The sequence below is a fragment of the Oncorhynchus nerka genome, linkage group LG7 (assembly GCF_034236695.1).
Source record: "Oncorhynchus nerka isolate Pitt River linkage group LG7, Oner_Uvic_2.0, whole genome shotgun sequence".
NCBI lineage: Eukaryota > Metazoa > Chordata > Actinopteri > Salmoniformes > Salmonidae > Oncorhynchus > Oncorhynchus nerka.
Genome location: NC_088402.1, coordinates 32,671,672 through 32,684,315, shown reverse-complemented (window position 1 = coordinate 32,684,315; position 12,644 = coordinate 32,671,672). Strand labels below are relative to the sequence as shown.

Below are 12,644 nucleotides of genomic sequence, written 5' to 3'. Positions count from 1 at the left end.
TCCTAGAACACATGAGTTACAATATGTTGTTCCTAGAACACATGAGTTACAATATGTTGTTCCTAGAACACATGAGTTACAATATGATGTCTCTAGAACACTTGAGTTACGAGTTACAATATGATGTTCCTAGAACACATGAGTTACAATATGTTGTTCCTAGAACACATGAGTTACAATATGTTGTTCCTAGAACACGAGTTACAATATGATGTCTCTAGAACACTTGAGTTACGAGTTACAATATGATGTTCCTAGAACACATGAGTTACAATATGTTGTTCCTAGAAAACATGAGTTACAATATGATGCTCCTAGTACACATGAGTTACAATATGATGTCCCTAGAACACTTGAGTTACGAGTTACAATATGAAGTCTCTAGAACACATGAGTTACAATATGATGTTGCTAGAACACATGAGTTACAAGATACAATATGATGTCCCTAGAAAACATGAGTTACAATATGATGTTACTAGAACATTTGAGTTACAAGTTACAATATGTTGTTCCTAGAACACATGAGTTACAATATGATATTCCTAGAACACATGAGTTAAAATATAATGTCCCTAGAACACAAGAGTTAAAATATGATGTCCCTAGAACACAAGAGTTAAAATATGATGTCCCTAGAACACAAGAGTTAAAATATGATGTCCCTAGAACACAAGAGTTAAAATATGATGTCCCTAGAACACAAGAGTTAAAATATGATGTCCCTAGAACACAAGAGTTAAAATATGTTGTTCCTAGAACACAAGAGTTGGAATATTAAGTCCCTAAAACACATAAGTTACAAGTTACAATATGATGTCCCTAGAACACATGAGTTAAAATATGATATTCCTAGAACACATGAGTTACAATATGATGTCCCTAGAACACAAGAGTTAAAATATGATGTCCCTAGAACACAAGAGTTACAATATGATGTCCCTAGAACACATGACTTACAATGTGATGTCCCTAGAACACGTGAGTTACAATATGATGTCCCTAGAACACACGAGTTACAATATGATGTCCCTAGAACACATGAGTTACAATATGATGTCCCTAGAACACACGAGTTACAATATCATGTCCCTAGAACACGTGAGTTAAAATATGATGTCCCTAGAACATGTGAGTTAAAATATGATGTCCCTAGAACACATGAGTTACAATATCATGTCCCTAGAACACGTGAGTTAAAATATGATGTCCCTAGAACACGTGAGTTAAAATATGATGTCCCTAGAACACACAAGTTACAATATGATGTCCACAGAACACATGCGATATGAGTTACAATATGATATTTCTAGAACACATGAGTTACAATATGTCCACAGAACACATGAGTTACGAGTTACGATATGATATTCCTAGAACACATGAGTTACAATACGATGTCCCTAGAACACATGAGTTACAATATGATGTCCCTAGAACACATGAGTTACAATATGATGTCCCTAGAACACATGAGTTACAATATGATGTCTCTAGAACACATGAGTTACAAGTTACAATATGATGTCCCTAGAACACATGAGTTACAATATGATGTCTCTAGAACACATGAGTTACAAGTTACAATATGATGTCCCTAGAACACATGAGTTACAAGTTATAATATGATGTCCCTAGAACACATGAGTTACGAGTTACAATATGATGTTGCTAGAACACATGAGTTACAATATGATGTCCCTAGAACACTTGAGTTACGAGTTACAATATGATGTCTCTAGAACACAAGAGTTACAATATGATGTCTCTAGAACACAAGAGTTAAAATATGTTGTTTCTAGAACACATGAGTTGGAATATTAAGTCCCTAGAACACTTGAGTTACGAGTTACAATATGATGTCTCTAGAACACAAGAGTTACAATATGATGTCCCTAGAACACATGAGTTACAAGTTACAATATGATGTCCCTAGAACACATGAGTTAAAATATGATATTCCTAGAACACATGAGTTACAATATGATGTCCCTAGAACACATGAGTTAAAATATGATATTCCTAGAACACACGAGTTACAATATGATATTCCTAGAACACATGAGTTACAATATGATATTCCTAGAACACATGAGTTACAATATGATGTCCCTAGAACACATGAGTTACAATATGATGTCCCTAGAACACATGAGTTACAATATGATGTTCCTAGAACACTTGAGTTACGAGTTACAATATGTTGTTCCTAGAACACATGAGTTACAATATGATGTCCCTAGAACACACGAGTTACAATATGATGTCCCTAGAACACATGCGATATGAGTTACAATATGATATTTCTAGAACACATGAGTTACAATATGTCCACAGAACACATGAGTTACGAGTTACAATATGATATTCCTAGAACACATGAGTTAGAATATGATGTCCCTAGAACACATGAGTTACAATATGATGTTCCTAGAACACTTGAGTTACGAGTTACAATATGTTGTTCCTAGAACACACGAGTTACGAGTTACAATATGATGTTCCTAGAACACATTAGTTATGAGTTACAATATGATGTTCCTAGAACACACGATTTACGAGTTACAATATGAAGTCTCTAGAACACATGAGTTACAATATGATGTTGCTAGAACACATGAGTTACAAGTTACAATATGATGTTCCTAGAACACACGAGTTACAATATGATGTTGCTAGAACACATGAGTTACAATATAATGTCCCAAGAACACATGAGTTACAGTATGATGTCTCAAGAACACGTGAGTTACAATATGATGTCCCTAGAACACGTGAGTTACAATATGATGTCCTTAGAACACGTGAGTTACAATATGATGTCCCTAGAACACGTGAGTTACAATATGATGTCCCTAGAACACGTGAGTTACAATATGATGTCCCTAGAACACGTGAGTTACAATATGATGTCCCTAGAACACGTGAGTTACAATATGATGTCCCTAGAACACGTGAGTTACAATATGATGTCCCTAGAACACCTGAGTTACAATATGATGTCCCTAGAACACGTGAGTTACAATATGATGTCCCTAGAACACGTGAGTTACAATATGATGTCCCTAGAACACATGAGTTACAATATGATGTCTCTAGAACACATGAGTTACAAGTTACAATATGATGTCCCTAGAACACATGAGTTACAAGTTACAATATGTCCCTAGAAAACATGAGATATGAGTTACAATATGATATTCCTAGAACACATGAGTTACAATATGATGTCCCTAGAACACTTGAGTTACGAGTTACAATATGATGTCTCTAGAACACAAGAGTTACAATATGATGTCTCTAGAACACAAGAGTTAAAATATGTTGTTCCTAGAACACATGAGTTGGAATATTAAGTCCCTAGAACACTTGAGTTACGAGTTACAATATGATGTCTCTAGAACACAAGAGTTACAATATGATGTCCCTAGAACACATGAGTTACAAGTTACAATATGATGTCCCTAAAACACATGAGTTACAAGTTACAATATGATGTCCCTAGAACACATGAGTTAAAATATGATATTCCTAGAACACATGAGTTACAATATGATGTCCCTAGAACACATGAGTTAAAATATGATATTCCTAGAACACACGAGTTACAATATGATGTCCCTAGAACACATGAGTTAAAATATGATGTCCCTAGAACACAAGAGTTAAAATATGATGTCCCTAGAACACAAGAGTTAAAATATGATGTCCCTAGAACACAAGAGTTAAAATATGATGTCCCTAGAAGACAAGAGTTAAAATATGTTGTTCCTAGAACACAAGAGTTGGAATATTAAGTCCCTAAAACACATGAGTTACAAGTTACAATATGATGTCCCTAGAACACATGAGTTAAAATATGATGTCCCTAGAACACAAGAGTTAAAATATGATGTCCCTAGAACACAAGAGTTAAAATATGATGTCCCTAGAACACAAGAGTTAAAATATGATGTCCCTAGAACACAAGAGTTAAAATATGTTGTTCCTAGAACACAAGAGTTGGAATATTAAGTCCCTAAAACACATGAGTTACAAGTTACAATATGATGTCCCTAGAACACAAGAGTTAAAATATGATGTCCCTAGAACACAAGAGTTAAAATATGATATCCCTAGAACACATAAGTTAAAATATGTTGTTCCTAGAACACACGAGTTACAATATGATGTCCCTAGAACACATGAGTTACAATGTGATGTCCCTAGAACACGTGAGTTACAATATGATGTCCCTAGAACACACGAGTTACAATATGATGTCCCTAGAACACATGAGTTACAATATGATGTCCCTAGAACACACGAGTTACAATATCATGTCCCTAGAACACGTGAGTTAAAATATGATGTCCCTAGAACACGTGAGTTAAAATATGATGTCCCTAGAACACATGAGTTACAATATCATGTCCCTAGAACACGTGAGTTAAAATATGATGTCCCTAGAACACGTGAGTTAAAATATGATGTCCCTAGAACACACGAGTTACAATATGATGTCCACAGAACACATGCGATATGAGTTACAATATGATATTCCTAGAACACATGAGTTACAATATGTCCACAGAACACATGAGTTACAATATGATGTCCCTAGAACACATGAGTTACAATATGATGTCCCTAGAACACATGAGTTACAATATGATGTCTCTAGAACACATGAGTTACAAGTTACAATATGATGTCCCTAGAACACATGAGTTACAATATGATGTCTCTAGAACACATGAGTTACAAGTTACAATATGATGTCCCTAGAACACATGAGTTACAAGTTACAATATGATGTCCCTAGAACACATGAGTTACGAGTTACAATATGATGTTGCTAGAACACATGAGTTACAATATGATGTCCCTAGAACACTTGAGTTACGAGTTACAATATGATGTCTCTAGAACACAAGAGTTACAATATGATGTCTCTAGAACACAAGAGTTAAAATATGTTGTTTCTAGAACACATGAGTTGGAATATTAAGTCCCTAGAACACTTGAGTTACGAGTTACAATATGATGTCTCTAGAACACAAGAGTTACAATATGATGTCCCTAGAACACATGAGTTACAAGTTACAATATGATGTCCCTAGAACACATGAGTTAAAATATGATATTCCTAGAACACATGAGTTACAATATGATGTCCCTAGAACACATGAGTTAAAATATGATATTCCTAGAACACACGAGTTACAAGTTACAATATGATGTCCCTAAAACACATGAGTTACAAGTTACAATATGATGTCCCTAGAACACATGAGTTAAAATATGATATTCCTAGAACACATGAGTTACAATATGATGTCCCTAGAACACATGAGTTAAAATATGATATTCCTAGAACACACGAGTTACAATATGATGTCCCTAGAACACATGAGTTAAAATATGATGTCCCTAGAACACAAGAGTTAAAATATGATGTCCCTAGAACACAAGAGTTAAAATATGATGTTAGAACACAAGAGTTAAAATATGATGTCCTAGATGTCCCTAGAAGACAAGAGTTAAAATATGTTGTTCCTAGAACACAAGAGTTGGAATATTAAGTCCCTAAAACACATGAGTTACAAGTTACAATATGATGTCCCTAGAACACATGAGTTAAAATATGATGTCCCTAGAACACAAGAGTTAAAATATGATGTCCCTAGAACACAAGAGTTAAAATATGATGTCCCTAGAACACAAGAGTTAAAATATGAGTTAGAACACAAGAGTTAAAATATGTTGTTCCTAGAACACAAGAGTTGGAATATTAAGTCCCTAAAACACATGAGTTACAAGTTACAATATGATGTCCCTAGAACACAAGAGTTAAAATATGATGTCCCTAGAACACAAGAGTTAAAATATGATATCCCTAGAACACATAAGTTAAAATATGTTGTTCCTAGAACACACGAGTTACAATATGATGTCCCTAGAACACATGAGTTACAATATGATGTCCCTAGAACAATGAGTTACAATATGATGTCCCTAGAACACACGAGTTACAATATGATGTCCCTAGAACACATGAGTTACAATATGATGTCCTAGAACACACGAGTTACAATATCATGTCCCTAGAACACGTGAGTTAAAATATGATGTCCCTAGAACACGTGAGTTAAAATATGATGTCCCTAGAACACATGAGTTACAATATCATGTCCCTAGAACACGTGAGTTAAAATATGATGTCCCTAGAACACGTGAGTTAAAATATGATGTCCCTAGAACACTTAGTTACAAGTGATGTCCACAGAACACATGCGATATGAGTTACAATATGATATTCCTAGAACACATGAGTTACAATATGTCCACAGAACACATGAGTTACAATATGATGTCCCTAGAACACATGAGTTACAATATGATGTCCCTAGAACACATGAGTTACAATATGATGTCTCTAGAACACATGAGTTACAAGTTACAATATGATGTCCCTAGAACACATGAGTTACAATATGATGTCTCTAGAACACATGAGTTACAAGTTACAATATGATGTCCCTAGAACACATGAGTTACAAGTTACAATATGATGTCCCTAGAACACATGAGTTACGAGTTACAATATGATGTTGCTAGAACACATGAGTTACAATATGATGTCCCTAGAACACTTGAGTTACGAGTTACAATATGATGTCTCTAGAACACAAGAGTTACAATATGATGTCTCTAGAACACAAGAGTTAAAATATGTTGTTTCTAGAACACATGAGTTGAATATTAAGTCCCTAGAACACTTGAGTTACGAGTTACAATATGATGTCTCTAGAACACAAGAGTTACAATATGATGTCCCTAGAACACATGAGTTACAAGTTACAATATGATGTCCCTAGAACACATGAGTTAAAATATGATATTCCTAGAACACACGAGTTACAATATGATATTCCTAGAACACATGAGTTACAATATGATATTCCTAGAACACATGAGTTACAATATGATGTCCCTAGAACACATGAGTTACAATATGATGTCCCTAGAACACATGAGTTACAATATGATGTTCCTAGAACACTTGAGTTACGAGTTACAATATGTTGTTCTAGAACACATGAGTTACAATATGATGTCCCTAGAACACACGAGTTACAATATGATGTCCCTAGAACACATGCGATATGAGTTACAATATGATATTTCTAGAACACATGAGTTACAATATGTCCACAGAACACATGAGTTACGAGTTACAATATGATATTCCTAGAACACATGAGTTAGAATATGATGTCCCTAGAACACATGAGTTACAATATGATGTTCCTAGAACACTTGAGTTACGAGTTACAATATGTTGTTCCTAGAACACACGAGTTACGAGTTACAATATGATGTTCCTAGAACACATTAGTTATGAGTTACAATATGATGTTCCTAGAACACACGATTTACGAGTTACAATATGAAGTCTCTAGAACACATGAGTTACAATATGATGTTGCTAGAACACATGAGTTACAAGTTACAATATGATGTTCCTAGAACACACGAGTTACAATATGATGTTGCTAGAACACATGAGTTACAATATAATGTCCCAAGAACACATGAGTTACAGTATGATGTCTCAAGAACACGTGAGTTACAATATGATGTCCCTAGAACACGTGAGTTACAATATGATGTCCTTAGAACACGTGAGTTACAATATGATGTCCCTAGAACACGTGAGTTACAATATGATGTCCCTAGAACACGTGAGTTACAATATGATGTCCCTAGAACACGTGAGTTACAATATGATGTCCCTAGAACACGTGAGTTACAATATGATGTCCCTAGAACACGTGAGTTACAATATGATGTCCCTAGAACACCTGAGTTACAATATGATGTCCCTAGAACACGTGAGTTACAATATGATGTCCCTAGAACACGTGAGTTACAATATGATGTCCCTAGAACACATGAGTTACAATATGATGTCTCTAGAACACATGAGTTACAAGTTACAATATGATGTCCCTAGAACACATGAGTTACAAGTTACAATATGTCCCTAGAAAACATGAGATATGAGTTACAATATGATATTCCTAGAACACATGAGTTACAATATGATGTCCCTAGAACACTTGAGTTACGAGTTACAATATGATGTCTCTAGAACACAAGAGTTACAATATGATGTCTCTAGAACACAAGAGTTAAAATATGTTGTTCCTAGAACACATGAGTTGGAATATTAAGTCCCTAGAACACTTGAGTTACGAGTTACAATATGATGTCCCTAGAACACAAGAGTTACAATATGATGTCCCTAGAACACATGAGTTACAAGTTACAATATGATGTCCCTAAAACACATGAGTTACAAGTTACAATATGATGTCCCTAGAACACATGAGTTAAAATATGATATTCCTAGAACACATGAGTTACAATATGATGTCCCTAGAACACATGAGTTAAAATATGATATTCCTAGAACACACGAGTTACAATATGATGTCCCTAGAACACATGAGTTAAAATATGATGTCCCTAGAACACAAGAGTTAAAATATGATGTCCCTAGAACACAAGAGTTAAAATATGATGTCCCTAGAACACAAGAGTTAAAATATGATGTCCCTAGAAGACAAGAGTTAAAATATGTTTTTCCTAGAACACAAGAGTTGGAATATTAAGTCCCTAAAACACATGAGTTACAAGTTACAATATGATGTCCCTAGAACACATGAGTTAAAATATGATGTCCCTAGAACACAAGAGTTAAAATATGATGTCCCTAGAACACAAGAGTTAAAATATGATGTCCCTAGAACACAAGAGTTAAAATATGATGTCCCTAGAACACAAGAGTTAAAATATGTTGTTCCTAGAACACAAGAGTTGGAATATTAAGTCCCTAAAACACATGAGTTACAAGTTACAATATGATGTCCCTAGAACACAAGAGTTAAAATATGATGTCCCTAGAACACAAGAGTTAAAATATGATATCCCTAGAACACATAAGTTAAAATATGTTGTTCCTAGAACACACGAGTTACAATATGATGTCCCTAGAACACATGAGTTACAATGTGATGTCCCTAGAACACGTGAGTTACAATATGATGTCCCTAGAACACACGAGTTACAATATGATGTCCCTAGAACACATGAGTTACAATATGATGTCCCTAGAACACACGAGTTACAATATCATGTCCCTAGAACACGTGAGTTAAAATATGATGTCCCTAGAACACGTGAGTTAAAATATGATGTCCCTAGAACACATGAGTTACAATATCATGTCCCTAGAACACGTGAGTTAAAATATGATGTCCCTAGAACACACGAGTTACAATATGATGTCCACAGAACACATGCGATATGAGTTACAATATGATATTCCTAGAACACATGAGTTACAATATGATGTCCCTAGAACACATGAGTTACAATATGATGTCCCTAGAACACATGAGTTACAATATGATGTCCCTAGAACACATGAGTTACAATATGATGTCTCTAGAACACATGAGTTACAAGTTACAATATGATGTCCCTAGAACACATGAGTTACAATATGATGTCTCTAGAACACATGAGTTACAAGTTACAATATGATGTCCCTAGAACACATGAGTTACAAGTTACAATATGATGTCCCTAGAAAACATGAGATATGAGTTACAATATGATATTCCTAGAACACATGAGTTACGAGTTACAATATGATGTTGCTAGAACACATGAGTTACAATATGATGTCCCTAGAACACTTGAGTTACGAGTTACAATATGATGTCTCTAGAACACAAGAGTTACAATATGATGTCTCTAGAACACAAGAGTTAAAATATGTTGTTCCTAGAACACATGAGTTGGAATATTAAGTCCCTAGAACACTTGAGTTACGAGTTACAATATGATGTCTCTAGAACACAAGAGTTACAATATGATGTCCCTAGAACACATGAGTTACAAGTTACAATATGATGTCCCTAGAACACATGAGTTAAAATATGATATTCCTAGAACACATGAGTTACAATATGATGTCCCTAGAACACATGAGTTAAAATATGATATTCCTAGAACACACGAGTTACAATATGATATTCCTAGAACACATGAGTTACAATATGATATTCCTAGAACACATGAGTTACAATATGATGTCCCTAGAACACATGAGTTACAATATGATGTCCCTAGAACACATGAGTTACAATATGATGTTCCTAGAACACTTGAGTTACGAGTTACAATATGTTGTTCCTAGAACACACGAGTTACGAGTTACAATATGATGTTCCTAGAACACATTAGTTATGAGTTACAATATGATGTTCCTAGAACACACGATTTACGAGTTACAATATGAAGTCTCTAGAACACATGAGTTACAATATGATGTTGCTAGAACACATGAGTTACAAGTTACAATATGATGTTCCTAGAACACACGAGTTACAATATGATGTTGCTAGAACACATGAGTTACAATATGATGTCCCTAGAACACATGAGTTACAATGTGATGTCCCTAGAACACGTGAGTTACAATATGATGTCCCTAGAACACGTGAGTTACAATATGATGTCCCTAGAACACGTGAGTTACAATATGATGTCCCTAGAACACCTGAGTTACAATATGATGTCCCTAGAACACGTGAGTTACAATATGATGTCCCTAGAACACGTGAGTTACAATATGATGTCCCTAGAACACATGAGTTACAATATGATGTCTCTAGAACACATGAGTTGAGTTACAATATGATGTCCCTAGAACACATGAGTTACAATATAGAAAACATGAGATATGAGTTACAATATGATATTCCTAGAACACATGAGTTACAATATGATGTCCCTAGAACACTTGAGTTACGAGTTACAATATGATGTCTCTAGAACACAAGAGTTAAAATATGTTGTTCCTAGAACACATGAGTTGGAATATTAAGTCCCTAGAACACTTGAGTTACGAGTTACAATATGATGTCTCTAGAACACAAGAGTTACAATATGATGTCCCTAGAACACATGAGTTACAAGTTACAATATGATGTCCCTAAAACACATGAGTTACAAGTTACAATATGATGTCCCTAGAACACATGAGTTAAAATATGATATTCCTAGAACACATGAGTTACAATATGATGTCCCTAGAACACATGAGTTAAAATATGATATTCCTAGAACACACGAGTTACAATATGATGTCCCTAGAACACATGAGTTAAAATATGATGTCCCTAGAACACAAGAGTTAAAATATGATGTCCCTAGAACACAAGAGTTAAAATATGATGTCCCTAGAACACAAGAGTTAAAATATGATGTCCCTAGAAGACAAGAGTTAAAATATGTTTTCCTAGAACACAAGAGTTGAATATTAAGTCCCTAAAACACATGAGTTACAAGTTACAATATGATGTCCCTAGAACACATGAGTTAAAATATGATGTCCCTAGAACACAAGAGTTAAAATATGATGTCCCTAGAACACAAGAGTTAAAATATGATGTCCCTAGAACACAAGAGTTAAAATATGATGTCCCTAGAACACAAGAGTTAAAATATGTTGTTCCTAGAACACAAGAGTTGGAATATTAAGTCCCTAAAACACATGAGTTACAAGTTACAATATGATGTCCCTAGAACACATGAGTTAAAATATGATGTCCCTAGAACACAAGAGTTAAAATATGATGTCCCTAGAACACAAGAGTTAAAATATGATGTCCCTAGAACACAAGAGTTAAAATATGATGTGTTAAAATATGATGTCCCTAGAACACAAGAGTTAAAATATGTTGTTCCTAGAACACAAGAGTTGGAATATTAAGTCCCTAAAACACATGAGTTACAAGTTACAATATGATGTCCCTAGAACACAAGAGTTAAAATATGATGTCCCTAGAACACAAGAGTTAAAATATGATATCCCTAGAACACATAAGTTAAAATATGTTGTTCCTAGAACACACGAGTTACAATATGATGTCCCTAGAACACATGAGTTACAATGTGATGTCCCTAGAACACGTGAGTTACAATATGATGTCCCTAGAACACACGAGTTACAATATGATGTCCCTAGAACACATGAGTTACAATATGATGTCCCTAGAACACACGAGTTACAATATCATGTCCCTAGAACACGTGAGTTAAAATATGATGTCCCTAGAACACGTGAGTTAAAATATGATGTCCCTAGAACACATGAGTTACAATATCATGTCCCTAGAACACGTGAGTTAAAATATGATGTCCCTAGAACACGTGAGTTAAAATATGATGTCCCTAGAACACACGAGTTACAATATGATGTCCACAGAACACATGCGATATGAGTTACAATATGATATTCCTAGAACACATGAGTTACAATACAGAACACATGAGTTACAGTTATGATATGTATTCCTAGAACACATGAGTTACAATATGATGTCCCTAGAACACATGAGTTACAATATGATGTCCCTAGAACACATGAGTTACAATATGATGTCCCTAGAACACATGAGTTACAATATGATGTCTCTAGAACACATGAGTTACAAGTTACAATATGATGTCCCTAGAACACATGAGTTACAATATGATGTCTCTAGAACACATGAGTTACAAGTTACAATATGATGTCCCTAGAA

General features: G+C 34.6%; 1 protein-coding gene across 3 annotated transcripts in view; it reads right to left on the bottom strand.

Moving 5' to 3' along the window:
- Nucleotides 1–12,644, bottom strand: part of LOC115131477 (collagen alpha-1(XXII) chain-like) — a 70,353-nt gene that overhangs the window by 11,326 nt on the left and 46,383 nt on the right. The window lies entirely within an intron of this gene.